Here is a 24558-nt window from a genome sequence, read left to right on the forward strand (position 1 = left end):
GGTACTATACTGGCAAGTCCAATTACAACTTGCAGACCATGTGGCTTTAGTTTTGCATTCCGTACACTGACATTTATAGCCCAGGTCTTGGCAGAGGATATGCAGCATGATTGTTAGCTGATAACTGGCAGCACTCAGATGGCAAGTCAAAGTCAGTTGTTACCCATCTTGTTGGTTATGGATGTGCTATGTGTGAAGTGACCTTTGTAGGCTGGCCTGCCATGTACTTCCTCAGGGACATTCAATGATCTGTATTGTGATATGAGCTGTTACAAGTACAGTAGATGAATTGTCTGATTTACTTCTTGTGCCATTTCACACAATGCAGTTACTAATTTAGAATATTTGCATTTGTCTTCACAGCTGCAAACATGACTCCAGACAAGGTCAGTGAATTCCAGCGCCGGGCCATGAGATACCAGCACATCCTGCTGGTGGAGTCGGGGTTCAGGAGGATGGCCCGTCGATATCGACATGAACAGGCCTCTGGGGCATGGAGGGCCTTCCCACAGGGTGGCCCTACTTTGCCCACCACAGCCACCACCAGCACAACCACCACTTCAAGCCAGGTGGCCCCACCCACTGCTGGGACTGTTATCCCTACATCTGCTGGACTTCCAGGCCCCAGCATTGGTACAGGTGAAGGACAGCCCACTGGCCTTGGCTCCACACACACACAGACCTCCTCCACCGGTACCCAGACTGCCCCAGCTCCATCTATTGACCCTGCAGCCTTCCACAACATGGAACGGAAGATGGACCGTGTGCTGCGCAAGTTAAGCCACCTGCGCCGGGATGTGCGCCACATAAACCGGCGTGTGAAGTCAATCAAGAGGACCCTCCGCAGGGCCACCCTCTAGACTGTTTTTTATGTGGACATGATTCCCTCCCCTCCCTCCTCCTTCCTTGTTCTTATAGTCAGTGGGCTTAGGGGGCTTAGTGTTAGGTTAGTATAGGCTGTTAGTTTAGTTAGTGTTAGTGGGTGGGGGTGGGGGTGGGGGTCCTCATTCTTTCTATTTTTACTTATTAAGTGTGTGGGTGGGTGGGTGGATGGGTGGGGGGCTATGTTGGGGTCTAGTGTGTTTAAAAAAACAAAAAAAAATATATATTACAATTTTTTTTACAAAAAAATATATATTTGTTTGGGATAGTATAGTATGTGTTTAGGTTAGTATGTGTTGTCCTCCATGTGTCCTGTCTCATAAGGGGAGTGGGGAGTGGATGTTTAGAACGTCTCATTACATGTGATAAGTAAGTGTAGCTTAGGTTAGTTAGGGACAGTTGTGGGTAATGAGTAGTCGGGGTAGATTAGGGTAGGTAAGATTTTTCCCTCAGTTTCCTCTTCTGTGATTAGCATTTAATAAATATTTGGTTAACCCTTAACAGTACGTGTTAAATGGTACTTGATCCTGGGTTTGGAATCAGTGTACATGAATTTTGTACTATTACATTTGTGTCCTATGCTACAAACAAATCCCAACTGAGCTGTACGATTGGCAGCTAGCCCAGAGCTACCTTGCAAAGTGTCCACCCTTCGTTGCAACCACCAATCACAGTTAATATGGATGACAATGTGTTTCTGTTGATAAGTGTGTGTGTTTTCTACGTCACAAACAGTGCTTCCAGACTTGGTATTGGGGGAACAGTTTTAGGTCTGACTGCAGTGTGATGATCAAGGTCACCCTTATAAGATGAGTTCTCGTAGACACTCTAGTATTCTTGTCTTCATGACTCTCATACGTAATTTGTGAGACAGTTCAGCATGATTACCTATTTAAATGTAAACTCAGACACCTTCATTTATGCAGTTTTTGTACTGTTTGCTTAGATTAGTGTGCACTGTTATATGTGTTAGTATTGCATGGTGACAACATTTTGCGGACACTATTTGATGACTTAGATATCCCTTGAGGAAGCATTCTTCTGTCCAACACAGCATTATGGTGTATGGTTTCTCACTTCATCAGATATGTCCCTCAGGATGGGCAGAGTATGATGTAATCATGGGCACTGTGCAGATTTATCTGACTACTGTCAGAGTCACCAGATCCTCGGGGTCCGTGCACGTTCCCAACACTTCCACCACAAGACAGCTCCAATACTCTGATTAGATTTATCACAGAGTCTAAGAGAGTCCAAGTGGGGAAAAGGGGATTAGGACGGGAACAACTGGGAAGGAGACCTGTAGGAAGCAAAAGGTTAAAACACAACATCAAAATTACATCTCATGAAATCAGTACCATGCTACAACTCTAAGCTTCGTCTTTTCTGAAAAAACATGAACAACCCTGGAATAATCCTAAAACTGACTAGGCTTTAGATGACCGAATACCTGAGGAGGAAACAGGAAAAGTTAAATAGGACTTTCAGATTCAAGTACTTTCTTTAGCTTGAGAATCAGGAAACATTCTGAGCAATTTCTAAACAACCATATGAATCTCCTTTTATGAATACAAATCAGGAACACACAGCATTACATCTAAAATTCTGGTATTGTTGTGTTCATCTCAGAAAAAAACATTTGGAAGTAAATTGCGCACATTGCAGATTTTTCTATGAGTATTAAACACCATAAAGGATTGTGCACCATGAAACCACACAACGTAGATTCAAGGAATAAATCACGCGATGTGTCAACTTGAAATGCTACCAAGAAAATGTCTTAGAATGGTAGCGCATAGTAAATTACATTATTTATAGACGAGGAAAGAATTGCGCGTCTTGCCGATTCAAATTGCCACCATACAATTGCCAAGAAATAGTAGCACACAATGAACAACATGAAAAGCACTCAGGGAAAGAATCGCACGCCTTGTCGATTCAAATGCCACCATACAAATGCCAAGAAATAGTAGCACACAATGAACAACATGAAAAAACACTCAAGGAAAGAATCGCGCGTGTTGCCGATTCGAATGCCACCATGTAAATGTCAAGAAAAGATAGCGCGCAATGAACAACAAAGTTAAATGCTCATGAAACGAGTTGCACGTCTTGCCAACTCGTAAAACATCATGTAAATGTCAAGAAATATCAGCGTGCAATGAACAATAATTTATTAACGAAGTCAAATCTTTATGGAATAAATTGCGCGTCCTCCCTATTTGCAAACCACTATACAAATGTCAAAAAATGGCAGCGCACAAGTAATCTGTTATTCATTTAAGAAGTAAAAGCAAGAATATGAAGATTCTCAATTACGGTGTTGAGAAATGTCCAAACACCGTCTTACCGCCTGGAAACAGTGATCACCAATGAGAGATGAGTGCAGAAGACTGGAAAATCCAAATAGGCCGCCGGGACAGGAGCTCAGGAAGAAGCTGCTGCTCTGCACCGGGACCTCTGAATAGTGAGCACTGGAAGTTGGGCTGACTCTCTTTTATAGAGTCTTGGCCCAGCCTAGAACCATGCCCAGGCATGTAGCAGGGAAAGTCTCCAGAAGGCCCTGGAAAGGGACCACACCCTAACACACTCTGAATGTCTGCAGCAATACATTGTAAATGTACAGTATTTATAAGCACCTTAAAAATTAATCTTTTGGATGGAATTCTGCAATGCAAAAGGTTAAACAATAACATATCATCACAATGCATAAATTACTTTATCTTGCAAGTATTGGGTTTTTGCATTCTAGATGCCCGTAGAGCGCGCACTGTCCTGGTGTTGACAGTACTCCCCTCTCCCAGGCGCGCTCTAGGGCCTGGTTTATTTGGATTGAGACGATGAAAGCGTCTCACAAGTACTGCAGCATGAACATCAGATGCAGAAACCCATGAATTACTTTCAGGGCCATAATCTTTCCATGAGATTAAGTACCATAGGTTACGCCCTCTCAGTTTAGAGTCCAACAATTTCTTGACTTCATATTCTTCTTCCCCCTGTACTAGAACAGGAGCTGGATGAGGGCGGACCTTTTGCACTGCCTTTTTTAAGAGGGAAGTATGGAACACTGGATGAATCCGTAATGATTTTGGCAATTGTAGTTTATAGGTCACAGGATTGATTTGCTGAAGAACAGTGTAAGGACCTATAAATTTGGGGTTGAACATGTGCTTCGTCTTGAAGTCTATATGTTTTGTGGAAAGCCACACTTTGTCACCAGGTTGATACTGCGGTCCCTCACAATGTTTCTTGTCATAATGTTTTTTGTATTTTTGTTTGGCTTTTTCTAAATGTTGTTGAATCGATTTCTGAGTTTGATGCAAATGTTGAATGATTTCTGACACAGCTGTAGTGAGAGAGCTTTCTTGAGGAATTGTGATGGGCAAGGTGTCAGGATGATAGCCAAACAAACCAAAGAAGGGTGTAACGCCAGTTGAAGTGTGGACGGAGGTGTTGTAGGCTAACTCAGCTAACCAGAGCATTGATGTCCATGAATTAAGTGCTTTTTCAGCGTAAGCACGTAGGTATTGCTTCAAAGTCTGATTTAGGCCCTCATTCTGACCCTGGCGGTCTTTGACCGCCAGGGCGGAGGACCGCGGGAGCACCGCCGACAAGCCGGCGGTGCTTCAATGGGGATTCCGACCGCGGCGGTAAAGCCGCGGTCGGACCGGCACCACTGGCGGGGTCCCGCCAGTGTACCGCGGCCCCATTGAATCCTCCGCGGCGGCACAGCTTGCTGCACCGCCGCGGGGATTCTGACCACCCCTACCGCCATCCAGATCCCGGCGGTCGGACCGCCGAGATCCGGATGGCGGTAGGGGGGGTCGCGGGGCCCTGGGGGCCCCTGCAGTGCCCATGCCACTGGCATGGGCATTGCAGGGGCCCCCGTAAGAGGGCCCCTACATGTATTTCACTGTCTGCTGCGCAGACAGTGAAATACGCGACGGGTGCAACTGCACCCGTCGCACAGCTTCCACTCCGCCGGCTCGATTCCGAGCCGGCTTCATCGTGGAAGCCTCTTTCCCGCTGGGCTGGCTGGCGGTCTGAACGAGACCGCCCGCCAGCCCAGCGGGAAAGTCAGAATTACCGCCGCGGTCTTTCGACCGCGGAACGGTAACCTGACGGCGGGACTTTGGCGGGCGGCCTCCGCCGCCCGCCAAGGTCAGAATGAGGGCCTTAGTCTCTCCGTTTGACCATCTGTTTGAGGATGGTGGCTAGTAGATAGGGTAGATGTCACTTGGAGTGTTTTACACCATGTCTTCCAGAAGTTGGAGGCAAATGTGATCCCCGATTGGAGAGGATCACTTTTGGCAGTCCATGATAACGAACCACTCTATTCAGTAAAATAGTTGCCAGTTCACTAGAGGTGGGTAATTTCTTACAGGCAATGAAATGTCCATATTTCGTGAGACTATCTACTACCACCAGAATTACTGAATGCTGTTGAACCACTGGCAGACCTGTAATAAAGTCTAAAGAGATGTGTTCCCACGGACGACTTGGGGTTGGGAGTGGGTGTAACAACCCTTTCGGATTTGAATGACTTGTTTTAGTGCGAGCACAGACTTCGTAGTTGTTTACCATTGTTTTTACATCCTTTGTTAAGGTAGGCCACCAAAAATAGCATTGGATTAATTCAAGAGTTTTAGGAGTACCAGGGTGACCTGCTGTAGGTATAACATGCAACCAATGAAACACTATCTTGCGAAGTTTGGTAGTGGGCACGAACAAACGAGCATCGATAAAGGGTAATCCTTGCTTGATTGATCTTTTCGGATCTGCTTGGGTCCACGCCTGCCATTTTTCAACAGTGAATGAATTGCGGATGTCTTCAAAGAAATATTCTGTTTTTATGATACATAGGACCTTGTCAGGAGCAATGATAGCTCTGGAGGTTTGAACTGCAGGCAATGTGGTAGACTCTTGGCGGGACAAGGCGTCAGCTTTGCGATTATCTTTACCAGGCCGGAAGGTTACCCCAAAATCAAACTCGGCAAAAAACAGCATCCAGCGTAATTGCTGAGGAGTCAAAAGTCTGGCAGAACTCATGAATTGAAGATTGCGATGATCAGTATATACTGTGACAGTGTATTTAGCTCCCAACAAATGATGTCTGCATTCTTTAAAGGCGTCACGAATCGCCAGAAGCTCTTTTTCAGCAATGACATAGTTCTGTTCGGCTTCGTTCAACTTCCGAGGCATGTAAGCTACAGGATGAAACTGACCAGTGTCTTTGTTTCGTTGTGACAAGACTGCTCCTATCGCCACATCTGAAGCATCAGCTTCCATAATGAAAGGTCGATCTGCATCTGGATGAGTCAAGACTGGGGCAGTGGAGAAAGCTTCTTTCAAAGTTGAAAAGGCTTGGTCTGCTTCTGGGGACCATATAAATTTTTCTTTCTTTCTTAATAACTTAGTAATTGGAGTTACTGTCTGGGAGAAATGATTGATGAACCTCCGGTAAAAATTTGCAAAGCCCAGGAAACATTGTACATCACGAACAGTCTTTGGGATGGGCCATTCAGATACGGCTTTTACTTTCCTTTCTGCCATCACCATACCTTGAGGGGTAAGGATAACCCCTAAAAACTCAACTGTGGTAACATGAATCTCACACTTGGTTAGCTTGCAATATAAATGGTGTTTACGAAGGGCTGTCAAAATTTTCTTGACATGTTGAACATGTTCATTCTCATTGTCTGAGTAGATCAAAATGTCATCAATGTAAACTATGGCAAAGATATCGAGGTACTCTCTAAGAACATAATTTAAGAAAAATTGAAATGCTGCTGGAGCATTGCACAGACCAAAAGGCATGACGGTGTATTCAAAAAGGCCATATCTTGTTTTGAATGCTGTTTTCCATTCGTCACCCTCTCTCATTCTGACCAAATGGTAAGCACCTCGAAGATCAAGCTTCGTGTAGATTTTTGCTTTCTTTACTTGTTCCAGTAAGACCGGAATTAGAGGCAAAGGATATTTGTTCTTGATGGTGATTTTATTCAAGCCCCTTTAGTCGATACAAGTTCGAAGCTCTCCGTTCGCTTTTGTAACAAAAAACAAAGGAGAAGCTGTGGGAGACTTAGAGGGGCGGATGAAACCATTCTCTAAGAATTTATCCAAGTATTTTCGTAAATGTTGATTTTCAAATTCTGACAGGGCATACACACGACAGTGGGGAAGTATCCCCCCTGGGACTAGATCAATTTGACAGTCATAAGATCTATGAGGAGGTAAGTTCTCTGCTTCCTTCTCATCAAATACATCTTCATAAGACGAATACTGTTTGGGCAACTGAACTTCTTTCTCTGCGGCGGTAGCTACGTAAGAATGGCGAACTTCCGATTCTTGAGTCCTTTGGAGACAATGTTCTTTACATAGCACTGATGAGAACATGATTTTTTGTTCAGCCCAATTAATCTCTGGATTGTGATGAGTTAACCATGACAAGCCAAGGATGATCCCTTACTGGGGAGCATGGATCACGTCAAGGATGAGTTCCTCTTTATGTTTCTTTCTTTGATTTTTACCTTCACAAATTATTGTCAAGGGGACAGTCTGAAGAGTTATCGGACCTCCAGTCAAGAGTTTTCCATCAACTGCCTGGATGGTTTCTGGAGTCTTCTTTTCAATACATGAGATCCCCCATGCACGAACCAATTGGGCGTCAACAAAGTTTCTGGTAGCCCCAGAGTCGACTAGAACCTTCTTGAAATAGGTATTTTTCTTGACCTGAACTCTTATTCCCAATTTTAGATGTTTGGATTGTGAAGGATCCACAGTGACACCCAAGAGCAACCCTTCTCTGCAACTTGGGTGCTTTAGATTTTCCAACTCGACTGATGCATTGGTTGCAACTTTCTGAACTGGGCCTCGCTTGCTCTTTGTTTCGATTGGACAATCTTTGGCGAAATGACCTTTCCGCCCACAATAGAGACATTGCCCATTTTTTCTGCGTAGGTCCTTTTCGTCTTTGGTCAAAGGTCTCCTGATGGTTCCAATTTCCATCGGTTCCGGCGTTCTTTCTCTCTGAGTTCTTGGGTCTTTGTTATCATGAGCATGCCAAGAATGTTTTTCAGTCTTATTATGCGTTCCTTTTCGTTCATTTAAACGATGATCAAGCCTCAAGACAAGGTTTATTAAATCTTGACAGTTTGCAGATTGTGGGTCGATTTGCGCTAAGATGTCTTTTAGCTCCTCTTTGAGTCCCCTGTAAAACAAGACCGCTTGTTTTTCTTCAGGCCAGGATGTCTCAGCGACCAGCCGATTAAAGTTGGCTAAATATGACACTAAGGGGGTCATTCTGACCCCGGCGGGCGGGGGGCGCCGCCCGCCGGGCGGAAACCGCCCAAACACCGCACAGCGGTCAAATGACCGCGGCGGTGATTCCAACTTTCCCGCTGGGCCGGCGGGCGATCTCAAGAAGATCGCCCGCCGGCCCAGCGGGAAAGCCCCTGCAAAGAGGAAGCCGGTTCCGAATGGAGCCGGCGGATTTGCAGGGGTGCGACGGGTGCAGTTGCACCCGTCGCGATTTTCAGTGTCTGCAAAGCAGACACTGAAAATCATTATGGGGCCCTGTTAGGGGGCCCCAGCACTGCCCATGCCAGTGGCATGGGCAGTGCAGGGGCCCCCAGGGGCCCCACAACACCTGTTCCCGCCAGCCTCTTCCTGGCGGTGCAAACCGCCAGGAACAGGCTGGCGGGAAGGGGGTCGGAATGGAGGATTCCCTGGGCCAGGGGAAAACCGGCGGGAAACCGCTGGTTCCCCTCTTCTTACTGCGGCTTTACCGCCGCAGGCAGAATTGCCCATGAAGCACCGCCAGCCTGTTGGCGGTGCTTCCGCGGCCCTCTGCCCTGGCGGTTTCAAACCGCCAGGGTCAGAATGAGGGCCTAAGTCCTGATTCCCTTGGCGTAAGTCTAATAATTCACGATCTGCTGACTGTGTTACAGTTCTACGATCGAAAACTCTCTCAAATTCACGAACAAAATTTTTCCAGTTGTACAACAGGGAACTATTTTTACGCACAAGAGGAATAGCCAAGAAGCTGCATCTCCAGACAGATATGACAACAAGAAAGCTACTTTAGACTGGGCATCGGGGAAAGTATGTGGTCTGCAGGTGAAGTGAAGTTCCTCTTGAACCAGAAATGGTTGCGCTTTCAAGGGATCACCTGAGAAGCGTTCTGGGGGAGCTAAAGGAATGGCTGAAGGAACATTGAGGGAAATGTTAGTCGGACTACCTCCAGAAGTTTGAGAAGAAGTACCTGGCCAAAACACACCTGTGGGACTTTGTTCTTTCTTCTCAACCTTATTCTGTAACTGACTCACCCTCTCAGCTAGACTATTTGTCAAATCCTTTGATGATACCACTTCTGACTGGAGCTGGGTGATAGCCTTGACTAGCTCGTCCAGTGTGGCCATGCTGAGAACATACACAAACCAGGAGGATAATAATTCGTGGGCTCACTACTCTGTCAGAGTCACCAGATCCTCGGGGTCCGTGCAAGTTCCCAACACTTCCACCACAAGACAGCTCCAATACTCTGATTAGATTTATCACAGAGTCTAAGAGAGTCCAAGTGGGGAAAAGGGGATTAGGACGGGAACAGCTGGGAAGGAGACTTGTAGGAAGCAAAAGGTTAAAACACAACATCAAAATTACATCTCATGAAATCAGTACCATGCTACAACTCTAAGCTTCATCTTTTCCAAAAAAACATGAACAACCCTGGAATAATCCTAAAACTGACTAGGCTTTAGATGACCGAATACCTGAGGAGGAAACAGGAAAAGTTAAATAGGACTTTCAGATTCAAGTACTTTCTTTAGCATGAGAATCAGGAAACACTCTGAGCAATTTCTAAACAACCATATGAATCTCCTTTTATGAATACAAATCAGGAACACACAGCATTACATCTAAAATTCTGGTATTGTTGTGTTCATCTCAGAAAAAAAACATTTGGAAGTAATTTGCGCACATTGCAGATTTTTATATGAGTATTAAACACCATAAAGGTTTGTGCACCATGAAATCACACAACGTAGATTCAAGGAATAAATCACGCGACGTGTCAACTTGAAATGCTACCAAGAAAATGTCTTAGAATGGTAGCGCACAGTAACTTACATTATTTATACACGAGGAAAGAATTGCGCGTCTTGCCGATTCAAATGCCACCATACAAATGCCAAGAAATAGTAGCACACAATGAACAACATGAAAAGCACTCAGGGAAAGAATCGCACGCCTTGTCGATTCAAATGCCACCATACAAATGCCAAGAAATAGTAGCACACAATGAACAACATGAGAAAACACTCAAGGAAAGAATCGCGCGTGTTGCTGATTCGAATGCCACCATGTAAATGTCAAGAAAAGATAGCGCGCAATGAACAACAAAGTTAAATGCTCATGAAACGAGTTGCACGTCTTGCCAACTCATAAAACATCATGTAAATGTCAAGAAATATCAGCGTGCAATGAACAATAATGTAATAACGAAGTCAAATCTTTATGGAATAAATTGCGCGTTCTCCCTATTTGCAAACCACTATACAAATGTCAAAAAATGGCAGCGCACAAGTAATCTGTTATTCATTTAAGAATTAAAAGCAAGAATATGAAGATTCTCAATTACGGTGTTTGGAAATGTCCAAACACCGTCTTACCGCCTGGAAACAGTGATCACCAATGAGAGATGAGTGCAGAAGACTGGAAAATCCAAATAGGCTGCCGGGACAGGAGCTCAGGAAGAAGCTGCTGCTCTGCACCGGGACCTCTGAATAGTGAGCACTGGAAGTTGGGCTGACTCTCTTTTATAGAGTCTTGGCCCAGCCTAGAACCATGCCCAGGCATGTTGCAGGGAAAGTCTCCAGAAGGCCCTGGAAAGGGACCACACCCTAACACACTCTGAATGTCTGCAGCAATACATTGTAAATGTACAGTATTTATAAGCACCTTAAAAATGAATCTTTTAGATAGAATTCTGCAACGCAAAAGGTTAAACAATAACATATCATCACAATGTATAAATTACTTTATCTTGCAAGTATTGGGTTTTTGCATTCTAGATGCCCGTAGAGCGCGCACTGTCCTGGTGTTGACAACTACATTATATCAGGACAGTTGCATTGACAAGCTACGTAATTTGACAGTAGGCACATTTCAGTTATCTACTGCACAGTTGATATGTCACATTACACAGAGACAGATTTGTTGTGTAAGTGCTATTTATTGAAAAGAGCTGTAGTGCTATCTGTACATTGTCCATGATTGTGAGTCCATTATAGTGACATCTTACATTGTGATCGTACGCAAGGGGTTACGGAAATGCTTTTGACATGCTGGGGTTGATGTTTCAGACAGTGCAGAGGGACAGGATTTGCCAATGAGTAGGAGAGAGACAATCACTGGTCAGGCTGACAAGATATACAGTGGTAAGCAGAACAGTCATTAAGTAGAGTTGTTGCAAGACTGGCATGTTACAAAGCGCAGGACCTTGGTAATAGTTGACCATGTGGCAGGGACTAGTGCTTCTGGGTACTTTTCCTTGTGAATGTGATCTGTTCCATGTCTTCTTCTTCTAATGTGTGTGTTGCCTCCTCTGTTCTTGGTGGTGGTGGTTGTGAAGGGGCAACACACACCTCAGTGTTAGAAGATGTGGAGTCAGACATCCCGGTCGCTGCTACCTCTGAAAGTCTTAAGGGCAGTACTGCAGCAAGGGGGATCTGCTGGTTTTTGAGAATGGCAGCTACATCACGATGGTAGGCAGCCAGGTCGGCCCTGAGGGGTTCAATGTTGCATTCGTGCACGCGTTGACAGGATTGCTATTGTAGGTGTTGGGTCAACTGTATTATAGCTGTGCTGATTTCGTTCTGGGATTTTTGCTGTTCCTGCAAGATAGATGTTAGGGCTTGCATAGCTGCTGCCTGATCTGCAGGTGACATCATGCACGAACGCACCCCCTCAAGGCTGGCTGCCATAGTTTGTATCCCACCTCCTTGGCCAGCTCCCGCTGTACTCCAACTATAGTTCTCTCAAAGCTGGTGCCTGTGTCGTCTGAGTCGTCAGCTGTATTGGAACTGGCAGGTCTTAGAATTTGGGTGGTGGGTGGATCCTCTGCGATGGCTGCTTGTTCTTTGCTCCTCCTTGTGACTGAAGGTGGGGTCTGGAGGGTTTCAAGGACCTTTTGGATAGTCTCCTGGGGAATGTTTATCGGCTCGTCATCCATGTCATCAGGGTAATCTGGGACAGGAGATCCATCTTTCTCTGGAATGAAACACGTTACAGTTAGTGTGTCTGTGTTGTGGCATGAGTGGTGTGACATGCCTGTCTTGTGATAAATTGACAATGTGATCTTGTTTCGTGTTCATTGCTCCAGTACTTCAGATGGGCATTCTCCCAGGCCTATGGCCCACCTGCATGTATGTTATTGAGTTATTAGACTTGTCGGCATCATCTCTTCTAGGTGTTGGTTTTGGCCAAATAGAGAATTGCCACCTTCTTGTCCTACTCAAGCCTCCGTCTACATCCATTCTCATGGTGAGACCTTTCACTGGCTGTGGGTGCTCTGATGGTACTGGCAGCGCACTTAACAATCTGGACCTGCCCCAATCTTTGATCTTTCACATCCACCTAAATGTATTTAACATGTGGCATATCCTATGCATAGCAATGTTATGACACAATATGGATGTTGGGATTGGTAATGTGTACTGCTGATGTTGGGGAATGTGTGGTACATTGGAATGACCTGATTGTCGTATCAGTGTCCTATTTCCTCCTCTGACTTGCAGGTGTATTTCAGTGACAAGTTACATGTGGCCCCCCTCAATGCTGTTGTCTGAGCAGTATGAAATTTGGGATGTTACATTGTGACCCAGCCACAGGATGGACCCTGACACATGTAGCATGGGTATGTCCTTAGTGCTGTGTAGCTCCTATTGTTGTTTACAGTGGCTGATGTTTGCAACAACTAGGGGCATTGACATATGACAGTGCTGGGGCCTTTGTCTTGTTTCTGTGGATTGTTGAAGTTGTCATCCTCAACCCCCTAATTTAGGTGTGTATGATCCATGGGTAGGTTACTGCCATTGGCTACTTGAGCTCCACACAGAGCGGAGGTGGTAGTTGCAACTGTTGTCGCAGTTACATTCCAGTTTTCGGTATGGCTAGAGGTTGTTAATGGGCCCTTGTTACTGTATGGGGTATGGTGGCTGACGTGTGCTGGGATGTCAGTTTGATGTTGTGGCCTTCCCTCCTGGTGTGGCTTTCCATTTGCTCCATCGTTGGCATGGCAGCATGCCCCCATGGGACGGTTGTTGGTGTAGTGTAATGGTGTGCTCCAGCTTCTGTTTGTGCAGGCCATGCCCCCATGCCATCCCCCTTTACCCCTGCCACTCCATGTATATGATGACTTCCATGCATTTTGTAGTCAGTATCCCCCCCTCCGGTTGTAGATGACATTAGTGCATTTTAATTCCCCATGCGACTTACCCTGCATGTGCGTTGTCTCCTGGTAGTCTGCGCTGTCCTGTCCTTGAATCCCTGTGACGATCTCCTCAGGGATGAAAGCTGCGACCATCTCCTCCATGTGTTCCAGGGCATCCTGATGTGCTGGACTCCCCCCTCCAGTCTGCAGTGCTGCCTTCCTGTTCCTGGCCATCTTTTCCTTGGTCCTGCGCTTGCAGTCATGCCAGCGTTTCTTGCATTCAATGACAGTTCTGCGTACTTCTGCCACACTGTTAATTTTGTCAACAATTTGTTGCCATATAGCCTCTCTCCTACTGATTGGCAACTTTGAGGTGACAAACAGTTGGTGCTGGTGTTCCGTCACCTCTTTAACCAGAATTTCCTGCTCCTCTGTACTGAAGCGACACTTTCTTTTCTTTTTAAAAGTGTTCTGGTTCTTGTGTGAGTCCTCCTGGCTGGTTCCTGGTCTGTTGTCATCTTCCTGGGGTCTGTAGTGGCATCTGGGATCCATTTTGGCTCTCCTCTGGTGAAATGGCAGTGTTCTATTGCGTCAAAAAACGGCGCATATCTGCTTTGCCGGGTCGTAAATCGACCCACAGTCATTTCCGCCACGTTAACGTCGTTTTGCTTTACGACTTGACGCTGCGGTGTGCGTCAAAAATAATGACTCTCACCTGTGGTTTGCGCCGCCGTGCATCAAAGTATAAATTTGACGCCCACACGGCGCACCAAAATGGCGTTAGCCGGCGGTGATATTTTTGACGCAAAACTGCGCCGGCGCAGTTTTGCGTCAAAAAGTATAAATATAGCGCTAATTTCCCTAACTACTGCCACGATGTGCTGAATCTAAGATATGCATGGTGACATTAGGGGGGCACTAAGGGGAGCAAGAAAAGTGACACTGCACTGGGTGCAATGCCACATTTCTTAAATCAGGCCCTTAGGATGTGAGTGTTTGTATTAGACTCAAATGCTTATGATATAAAATTGTATATAATGAAAATGTAAGTATCTTGATATCTTTTTTTGATTTCATATATAAATTTGTACACAAAAACAGACATCTAAACTAATAAAAAGAAAAGAAAAACCTGAAGGAAACTGAGGAAAGCATACTATTGACTTGCAATAGAGCAACAAAAGAACAATGGCCATGATTCTGACCTTGGCGGACGGCGGAGGCCGTCCGCCAAGGTACCGCCGCCAAATGACCGCACCGCGGTCAAAAGACCGCGGCGGCCATTCAAATATTTCCTCTGGGCCGGCGGGCGCTCTCCAAAAGAGCACCCGCCGGCCCAGAGGAAATGCCCCTGCAACGAGGACGCCGGCTCAGAATTGAGCCGGCGTAGTTGCAGGGGTGCGACGGGTGCAGTTGCACCCATCGCGTATTTCAGTGTCTGCAAAGCAGACACTGAAATACTTTGCAGGGCCCTCTTACGGGGGCCCCTGCAGTGCCCATGCCATTGGAATGGGCACTGCAGGGGCCCCCAGGGCCCCGCGGCACCCCCTACCGCCATCCTGTTCATGGCGGGTTTCCCGCCATGAACAGGATGGGGGTAGGGGGTGTCAGAATCCCCATGGCGGCGGAGCGCGCTATGCCGCCATGGAGGATTCCCCCGAGCAGCGGAAAGTCGGCGGGGGACCGCCGACTTTCTGCTTCTGACCGCGGCTGAACCGCCGCGGTCAGAATGCTCGTGGGAGCACCGCCAGCCTGTTGGCGGTGCTCCCGTGGTCGGTGGCCCTGGCGGCCACCGGCCGCCAGGGTCAGAATGACCCCCAATATGTTAAAAATGTGGTTAAAGAGAAAAGAGCTGCTGGCAATAAAAATAAAAAATATCTAGAACTTGTACGTGGCAAATTACAAAGTATACAAAATGAAGTGAATAAACAGCAAATATTGAAATCAGCCACCAAAGAATAAAAATCACGTAAGATTAACAGTTAGAAATCATTGAAGAAAACAGATTGCTTAAGCAGAGGACAGCATCAGTTTATGGAAATTAGAGTTAGAATGTCCTGTAGTAGGGTAATTCAGTACCTTATTAAAACTATAATGCAGTCTAAAAGGAGAAGTGAAGCACTGAATCAAAAGCATTGTATAGAGGTTGTATGTGACCTGGCATTTGCCTTAACCCCTTTGCTGCCAGGCCTTTTCCCCTCCTGTGCCAAGCCTTTTTTTGGCTATTTGGGGCAGTTCTCCTAGGCCCTCATAACTTTTTGTTCACATAAGCTACCCACACCAAATTTGCATCCTTTTTTTCCAACATCGTAGGGATTCTAGAGGTACCCAGACTTAAGGAGACCAAGAAATTAGCCAAAATACAGCAACAATTTCGTTTTTTTTTTAAAATGGGAAAAAAGGGCTGCAGAAGGCGGCTCATGGTTTTTTCCCCTGAAAATGGCATCAACAAAGTGTTTGCGCTGGTAAGATCACCATCTTCCCATCTTTCAGGAACAGACAGACTTGAATTAGAAAACCCCATTTTTCAACACAATTTTGACATTTTACTGGGACATACCCCACTTTTACTATTTTTTGTGCTTTCAGCCTCCTTCTAGTTAGTGGCCGAAATGGGTGAGAAACCAATGCTGGATCCCAGAAAGCTAAACATTTCTGTAAAGTAGACAAAATTCTGGATTCAGCAAGGGGTCATTTGTATAGATCCTACAAGTGTTTCCTACAGAAAATAACAGCTGAAATAAAAAAATATTGAAATTGAGGTAAAAAATAGCCATTTGTCTCCACGTTTTACTCTGTAACTTTTTCCTATGATGTCAGATTTTTGAAAGCAAGATACTGTTATCTCTGCTGGACTCTTCTGGTTGCAGGGATATATAGGGATTGTAGGTTCATCAAGAACCCCAGGTACCCAGAGCCAATAAATGAGCTGCACCTTGTAGTGCGTTTTCATTCTATAACGGGTATACAGCAGTTCATTTGCTGAAATATGAAGAGTGAAAAATATGTATCAAGAAAACCTTTGTATTTCCAAAATGGCAACAAGATAAGGTGTTGAGAAGCAGTGGTTATTTGCACATCTCAGAATTCCGGGGTGCCCATACTAGCATGTGAATTACAGGGCATTTCTCAAATAGACATCTTTTTTACACACTGTCTTGCATTTGAAAGGAACAGATGTGGAGAAAGACAAGGGCCAATAACACGTGTTTTGCTATTCTGTGTTCCCCTATGTCTCCCGATAAAAATGGTACCTCACTTGCGTGGGTAGGCCTAGTGCCCGCAAAAGGAAATGCCCCAAAACACAGCGTGGACACATCACATTTTCACAAAGAAAACAGAGCTGTTTTTTACAAAGTGCCTAGCTGTGGATTTTGGCATGTAGCTCAGCCGGCACCTAGGGAAACCAAGCAAACCTGCGCAGTTTTAAAAACTAGACACCTAGGGGAATCCAAGATGGGGTGACTTGTGGGGCTCTGACCAGGTTCTGTTACCCAGAATCCTTTGCAAACCTCAAAATTTGGCCCAAAAAACACTATTTCCTCTCATTTCGGTGACAGAAAGTTCTGGAATCTGAGAGGAGCCACAAATTTCCTTCAAGCCAGCGTTCCCACAAGTCTCCCGATAAAAATGGTACCTCACTTGTCTGGGTAGGCCTAGCGCCCGCGAAACGAAATGCCCCAAAACACAACGTGGACACATCACATTTTCACAAAGAAAACAGAGCTGTTTTTTACAAAGTGCCTAGCTGTGGATTTTGGCCTGTAGCTCAGCGGGCACCTAGGGAAACCTAGCAAACCTGCTCAGTTATGAAAACTAGACACCTAGGGGAATCCAAGATGGGGTGACTTGTGGGGCTTTGACCAGGTTCTGTTACCCAGAATCCTTTGCAAACCTCAAAATTTGGCCCAAAAAACACTATTTCCTCTCATTTCGGTGACAGAAAGTTCTGGAATCTGAGAGGAGCCACAAATTTCCTTCAAGCCAGCATTCCCTCAAGTCTCCCGATAAAAATGGTACTTCACTTGTGTGGGTAGGCCTAGCGCCCGCGAAAGGAAATGCCCCAAAACACAACGTGGACACATCACATTTTCACAAAGAAAACAGAGCTGTTTTTTACAGAGTGCCTAGCTGTGGATTTTGGCCTGTAGCTAAGCCGGCACCTAGGGAAACCTAGCAAACCTGCGCAGTTATGAAAACTAGACACCTAGGGGAATCCAAGATGAGGTGACTTGTGGGGCTTTGACCAGGTTCTGTTACCCAGAATCCTTTGCAAACCTCAAAATTTGGCCAAGAAAACACTTTTTCCTCTCATTTCGGTGACAGAAAGTTCTGGAATCTGAGAGGAGCCACAAATTTCCTTCCACCCAGCATTCCACCCAAATCTCCCGATAAAAATGGTACCTCACTTTTGTGGGTAGGCCTACTGCCCGCAAAAGAAAATGCCCCAAAACACTATCTGGACACATCAAAATTATCAAAAGCAAAACTACCTGTATTTGTGGGGGGCACCTGCGTTTTTGGTCCTGGGATCAGCAGCCATCTAGGGAAAGCTACCAAACCCAGACATTTCTGAAAACTAGACACCCGAGGGAGTCCAGGGAGTTGTGACTTGCGTGGATCCCCCAATGTTTTCTTACCCAGAATCCTCAGCAAACCTGAAATTTAGCTAAAAAATCAAAACTTTCCAACATTTCTGTGTGGGATTACCGCACTGGGACAAATTTCATACCACTCAATGTTCCCCTCAGTCTCCCAGGAAAAATGATACCTCATTTGTGTAGGTGAGCCAAGTGCTTGTGAAAGGGAAGAGCCAAAAACATGTTGATATTGAGGGGGAACAAAAGGGGGTCCAAAAGGGCAGTTTGCAAAAAAACATTTTTAGGCTGACAAGTGCAGCAGAATTTTTATCGGTATAGATGAGACAATGCTGGGTGGTAGGAATTTTGTGGATTCCTGCAGATTCCGGAAGGTTCCATCACAAAAATGTGGGAAAAATGTGTGATTTCCAGCCAAGTTGGAGGTTTGCTTGGCATTTTGGGTACGAAAATGGTGCGAGTGCACGTGAAACACACCACCCTGGAATCACCCAGATGTTTAGTTTTCAGATGTGTTGTGGATTTTTCTACATGGCAGCGTCCCAAAGTCCATAAAGTGTAGCCCTCACCATTCCAACTGGGACGATTTTGAGAGTTAGCCAAGCTCTCATGGGCCAAATGTAAAACCAAAACCCAAAATAATCAAATGTCTTCTTGCTTGCTGTGGGATAAGATGTGAGGAGAGCTGAAAGACTGTTACTCCCTTCAGTTGGGGTGGGGGCATAACCAGGCCCATACTGGTTGGTAGCCACCACCCCAATATTTTTTTTGTTTTTTTTAAATTCCCTGGCATCTAGTAGACTTTCTGCCCCCAAGGGTGTGGATCAGGGGTACTTGCCCCATCTGCCCACTGCTGGGCAGAAGAACTTTGGCCCCATTTATTTGGGGTGGTGGTATGGCCATACCCACACCCTCTTATTTTCGAAAATAAAACTTCCCTGTTCTCTGGTGGGCTTTTTGCCCCCCGTGGGGGCAGATGAGCCTTACAAAAATAGGCCAATCTGCCCCCAAGGGGGGCAGATATGGCCAACAGTAGTGTGCCCCCACGGGGAGCGACCCTTACCCAAGGGGCTGCCCCCCTAAAGAAAACACACGCATACACACACACCAATCCCTGGTGCCTAGAGGTTTCTGCCTCCTTTGGGGGCAGATTGACCTAACAAAAATCGACCAATCTGCCTCCAAGGGGGCAGAAATGGTCTAAATACAATTTGCCCCCCAGGGGAGCGACCCTTGCCTAAGGGGTCGCTCCCCATCTCTAAAAAAAAAAAATGAAAAACAAAAAAAATGAAATTATCCCTGGCGCCTAGAGGGGGGCAGATTGACCTAACAAAAAATGCCCAATCTGCCCGCAAGGGGGGCAGAAATGGTCTAAACACAATTTGCCCCCCAGGGGAGCGACCCTTTCCTAAGGGGTCGCTCCCCATCTCTAAAAACACAAACAAAAAAACAACAACAAAAAATTGTCCCTGGTGCCTAGAGGTGTCTGCCCCCCTTGGGGGCAGATTGACCTAACAAAAATCGGACAATCTGCCCCCAAGGGGGGCAGAAATGGTCTAAATTCAATTTGCCCCCCAGGGGAGCAACCCTTGCCTAACGGGTCGCTCCCCATCTCTAAAAAAACAAACAAACAAAAAAACACAAAAAAAATAATTAGCCCCAGCGCCTAGAGGTGTCTGCCTCCCCTTGGAAGCAGATTGACCTAACAAAAATTGGCCAATCTGCCCGCAAGGGTGGCAGAAGTGGTCTAAACACACTTTGCCCCCCAGGGGAGCAACCCTTGCCTAAGGGGTCGCTCCCCATCTCTAAAAAAAAAAAAAAAAAAAAAAATTATCCCTGGCGCCTAGAGGTTTCTGCCCCCCTTGGGGGCAGATTAACCTAACAAAAATCGGCCAATCTGCCCCCAAGGGGAGAAGAAATGGTCTAAATACAATTTACCCCCTCCCCAGGGGAGCGACCCTTGCCTAAAAAACAAACAAAAACAAAAAAAGTTTTTATCCCTGGCGCCTAGAGGTTTCTGCCCCCTCGGGGGCAGATCGGCCTAACAACGATATGCCAGTCTACCCCAGAGGGGGGGCAGAAATGGCCTAAAATAAATTCTCCCCCCCCCCGGAGTGACCCTTGCCTAAGGGGTTGCTCCCCTTGTGTGCAATTTGCGTTAGAAAAAAAACTCCCTGGTGTCTAGTGGTTTCTGCCCCCCTTGGGGGCAGATTGGCCTCATAAAAATAGGCAAATCTGCCCCCAAGGGGGGCAGGAATGGTCTAAATATAATTTGCCCCCTAGGGGAGCGACCCTTGCCTAAGGGGTTGCTCCCCACCTCTAAAAAACAAAAAAAAAATTATCCCTGGCGCCTAGAAGTGGCCTTGAAAAAAAATGCCCCACTGGGGAGCGACCCTTGCCCCAAGGAGTCGCTCCCCTCATGCCAATTTCCTATTACAAAATGATCCCTGGTGTCTAGTGGGCATTTCAAAAGCCAGATCGCTTTACAATCCGGCTTTTGAAATGCTCTGAGAGACTTCAAAGGGAAGGAAATTCCTTTCCTTCCCTTTGAAGCCTCTCAGGCCCACATCACATGATCGGAAGAAAAAAGCTTTGCATTTGTCTTCCGATAGCGCTGGAAGCTGGGCTTCCAGCGCTATGGAAGGCGGCCTCTGTGAGGTCAGCGCGCAATCGCCCGCTGACGTCACGGGGGGTTGGAGGTGTGTCGGGGGTGGAAGGGCTTCCCCTTCCATCCCTGCCTTTGGGGGGTGGGAGGGAAGACCACAGAGGTAGCGCTAGCGATCCCTCTCAGCTCTGTGCCCAGGACGTAATGGTTACGTCCTCGGCACACGAGCACTGTGCCGCGGGACATAACCATTACGTCCGCGGCACAGAAGGCGTTAAGCATGAAGCTTTTTATTTTATTCTCACAAGCATGAGAACACTGGATAAAACAGTGTTGTGTATGAAGACAGAGACAAAGGAAAATACTTCTTAATAAAACTAATTTTTGTAAAAGTTTTAGTGGGGAACGGAAGCATACATCCAGTACTTCAATTATGAAGGCTATTTCCAAGATAACACATTAGTACATGCAGTTGATTTAACTGGTTGATGCTATGAGGTGAAGGATGGTAGTCCTTTTGAAAAAGAAGAGAATGTTGAAGAGGTGATAGCTAAAGATGTTTCATGGAAGGCATAGAGAATCCCCTGGATACAGGTAAAACTGTAGCAGTATTTGTATTATTAGGTAGCAATCAATTGATTTCTTAATAACTTTTGTATGCAGTTTTCCATGCAGAAGTCTGAAACAAAAAATAAATAAATTTTGCAAGTATTAGATCCATGCAAAGCAAGAAAGTAGAATCACTTCCGAAGACATTCACCAGCATATCTGTTAAACAAAATGTTCCAACGCACCTTTTATCACTTTAGAATATTGGCAGTTCACCGCTTAAAAATGTGAAGTCTAGTTAGGGGACTTTACTATGTGAAGACTCCACCCTTATGTTTCAGAGAAATTAATAAAGTACTTTTGCATGGTACCGTAGCAGATATAGAAAAAAATTGTGAGGATGTGCAGTTTCGTTTCTTTGGTCCTGAAGAGGAGTGTAGGGAAAATTTTGAATTTGTAGGCATAGATGTTGAGGAACAGAGCACAGGTATTAGTACTGAGAACATTGAAAGAGAGATTATAAAGTTTAACACAGTGTGTTCTGAAAAACCAAGCTGTGTGTATTTGTTGTTGACACACTACTACAAAAGTCAAATTCACAATGTAGATTATTTTCTAAAACTGAAGAGCAAAACAGAGTGGTCAGACTTTCCAGTTTATATTTATATGTAGAGGACCATTTTGTCTTGTCCACAGAGTTATATGTAAGTATTGCTATGATAAGTTTTAGGATAATAAAATGCCAGCTAGAGTAGTATGGAACAAGTTAGAACTAGTGACTATTCCCGAACAACTTAGAGATTTAAATGTATATGAATCAATCCTTATACAATCTGTACATATATTTAAAATAATTATATATGGGAACCAAAAAGGTACATTACATTCAACAGTTACAGAAATGCCTTAAAGGAAGCGTAGTGTATTTGCCATTAGACTTTCAGCAGAATATTGAAACTGTAGGGTAGACAAAAAGATTGATGAGCTAATTATCTTTCTAGTCAATTGTGTGCTAACTAGGAATAAAACAATCTGGCAAGATTTGTTGATGTTATTAAAGTAAAACAAGCTAAATTATACCTGGTACAAAATAATGTTTATTAAAAAAATGTCAATGTTGAACAAGTTATAGCAAATGTCAATGATGAAAGTTTGCCAGCAAGTGGACAAATAAAAAAAGTGGGTTGATCCATATCAGAAGAAATGTATGAGCACTACAGCATCCATTTGTTGCATCCTAAAAGGGTTATCAGTGATGCTATTGAGCTCTTTCCAATGAAACAAGCAAAAGGAGCAGCCATGATAGTGTGGGAAAAAAGTTTAGAGGCTTGCTGTTTTCCCCAGTTGTGTCCCACTGGAGTAGGTGGTCACTATGATGACAGGCCCAACAGCTGAACACCGATCACCACGATAACATTCAGATTATCTAAGATTCCAATAGTGTATTCAATACATATTTCACCTTCTCGTTGAGAGTGACTTGTCTGGACTTTTGTATGCAGTAAATCACATCCTAAAGACAGGCGTTAATCTTCAAAATCTGTCTGCAAGAGATTTTGTTGCCAAAGTTCATGAAAAGGAAGAACATTTAAAATACAGCTTGATTAATTTAATGGTGTGCTAGCGTGGCACCATTGAATATTGGTATTGTCGTCATGGAGAACTTAAATATATGCTGAGAAACTGTTGTGTAGCCATTTTAGTTATAGCTTCATGCACGTTAGTTTAATACACTAGGCCGCTGTGCACTTTGACATAGATATATTTTATTCAGCTTCACATTGTTATTTTTACAATAACCAGTTTTACCGTCTTGTTTTAATTTCTTCTATCTAACTGTTTTGCTTAGCCCAGCACTGTGTTCTCAAACAACACATTCTTGACCACTTTGTGCTTCAGTCAAGGCTACAGTTTGGTACATTGTCGGTCAACTTGGTGGAAGTTTAGTCTCCAACATTCATAGAAAATACACATCTTTACGTAGGGACATTTTCTTAGAACATTAGCTGTGTTATTATAAAAACACTTCCTAGTCCCATTACATGTTAAGTGGGAGATTCCAGCCAGAGAACCACAACTGTGTGCTGAATGCTTCCCTGCAGATGCTAATGCAGACTACAGGCCTTTGCTCAGGTATGAGGGTTGATGTCCTCCCGGAGGAACCTGAAAAGCAGGATTAGAGTTTAACATGCTGTGCTCAAATTATGATTCAGATAGAAAATAGTCCATCGACTTTAGTGGCAATATGATAGCATTTTTCTTATGCTTCACTCTCATCGTCACCATTTTAATATTGTCATGTTGTGTTGTTCTGGTTATTGCAGCTCACGCTTTGCCATCTTAAATGCAGTCGTTTTATTAAACCAGTCTTTAAAACTTATACTGCTTTCATTGTCATTTATTTATGAGACCGAATTGTGAATGAGAGAACCGGATGCGATCTGAGTGACCATGACTTCCCTGAGAAGTATGATATGTCATGCGCTCGGCTGCCCAATCATCTCTACCTTTCGTGAGTTGATGAGACACTGCTTGTTAGCTGGTGCAAAACCCGGATTTGGAGCGACAGGTGTCACCCCGTTGGTCAGACTCAGTCTCCCACACTGTGGACGATCGTGCTGCTCAAAATCCAGTAGTCTCATTAGAATAATGAGAGCTTACGCAAGAAAACATGGGTGCATCTACCTGGTTTCTGACACTCAGTTGGGCTGAGTATGCAGGGGATGACCTGCCTGAATTTTTGAGAGAGGCTAATTCAAACCTAAAATACATCAATGTACAGACAGCTGGAGAACTTTGCTCATTAGATCTCGTTATTGTTTGTAAATATTTCAATCACTAGTTCTAAGCTATGCTGGTTTTCATTTTCAACTAAAGCAATCCTCCTCTTGGAGAAGTAAGTGATTTATTTTGGCATAAAGAGTATCAAGCAAGAAGTGTTCCTCATATTCACATGCTTTTATAGAGAAAAGACGCACCCAAATTTGGAGCAGAAAGTGATGAGTATGTAATGTCTTACATGGAACAGTATGTGACATGCAGCACACAAAGAGACACTGGTGAAAGGGGTCTCAGACAACAAGTTTTACCCTTCCAAACACATAGATGTGTGAAGTACTGCTATCGTAAATACAAAGGAACATTTTACACAGGATATTGATTTGGATTTCCTTGACATGTCATTTCTTAAGGAAGAGTGAACATCTTTTTGTCTTCAGTCAGACATACACTGACATGGAAATCAGCAAAGAACACATATAACCTAAGAAGAACAGAGGCTTCCAAATATATTAATGGCTATAACCTTGTGATTCTGAAAATGTGGCATGTTATGACTCGGTATGTCACTTCATACATTACAAAGTCACAAAAGAAAGAGGTGAAGGAGATGTGGGAGGAGATTTCAGCAGAAAAGACACTTACCAAGAAAGTATAGCCCTTCAGCTTCAAAATGCTTTCCTATAGGCAAAATGGGATCCGATGAAGCCCAT

The sequence above is a fragment of the Pleurodeles waltl genome, chromosome 5 (genome assembly GCF_031143425.1).
Source record: "Pleurodeles waltl isolate 20211129_DDA chromosome 5, aPleWal1.hap1.20221129, whole genome shotgun sequence".
NCBI classification, from domain to species: Eukaryota; Metazoa; Chordata; class Amphibia; order Caudata; family Salamandridae; genus Pleurodeles; species Pleurodeles waltl.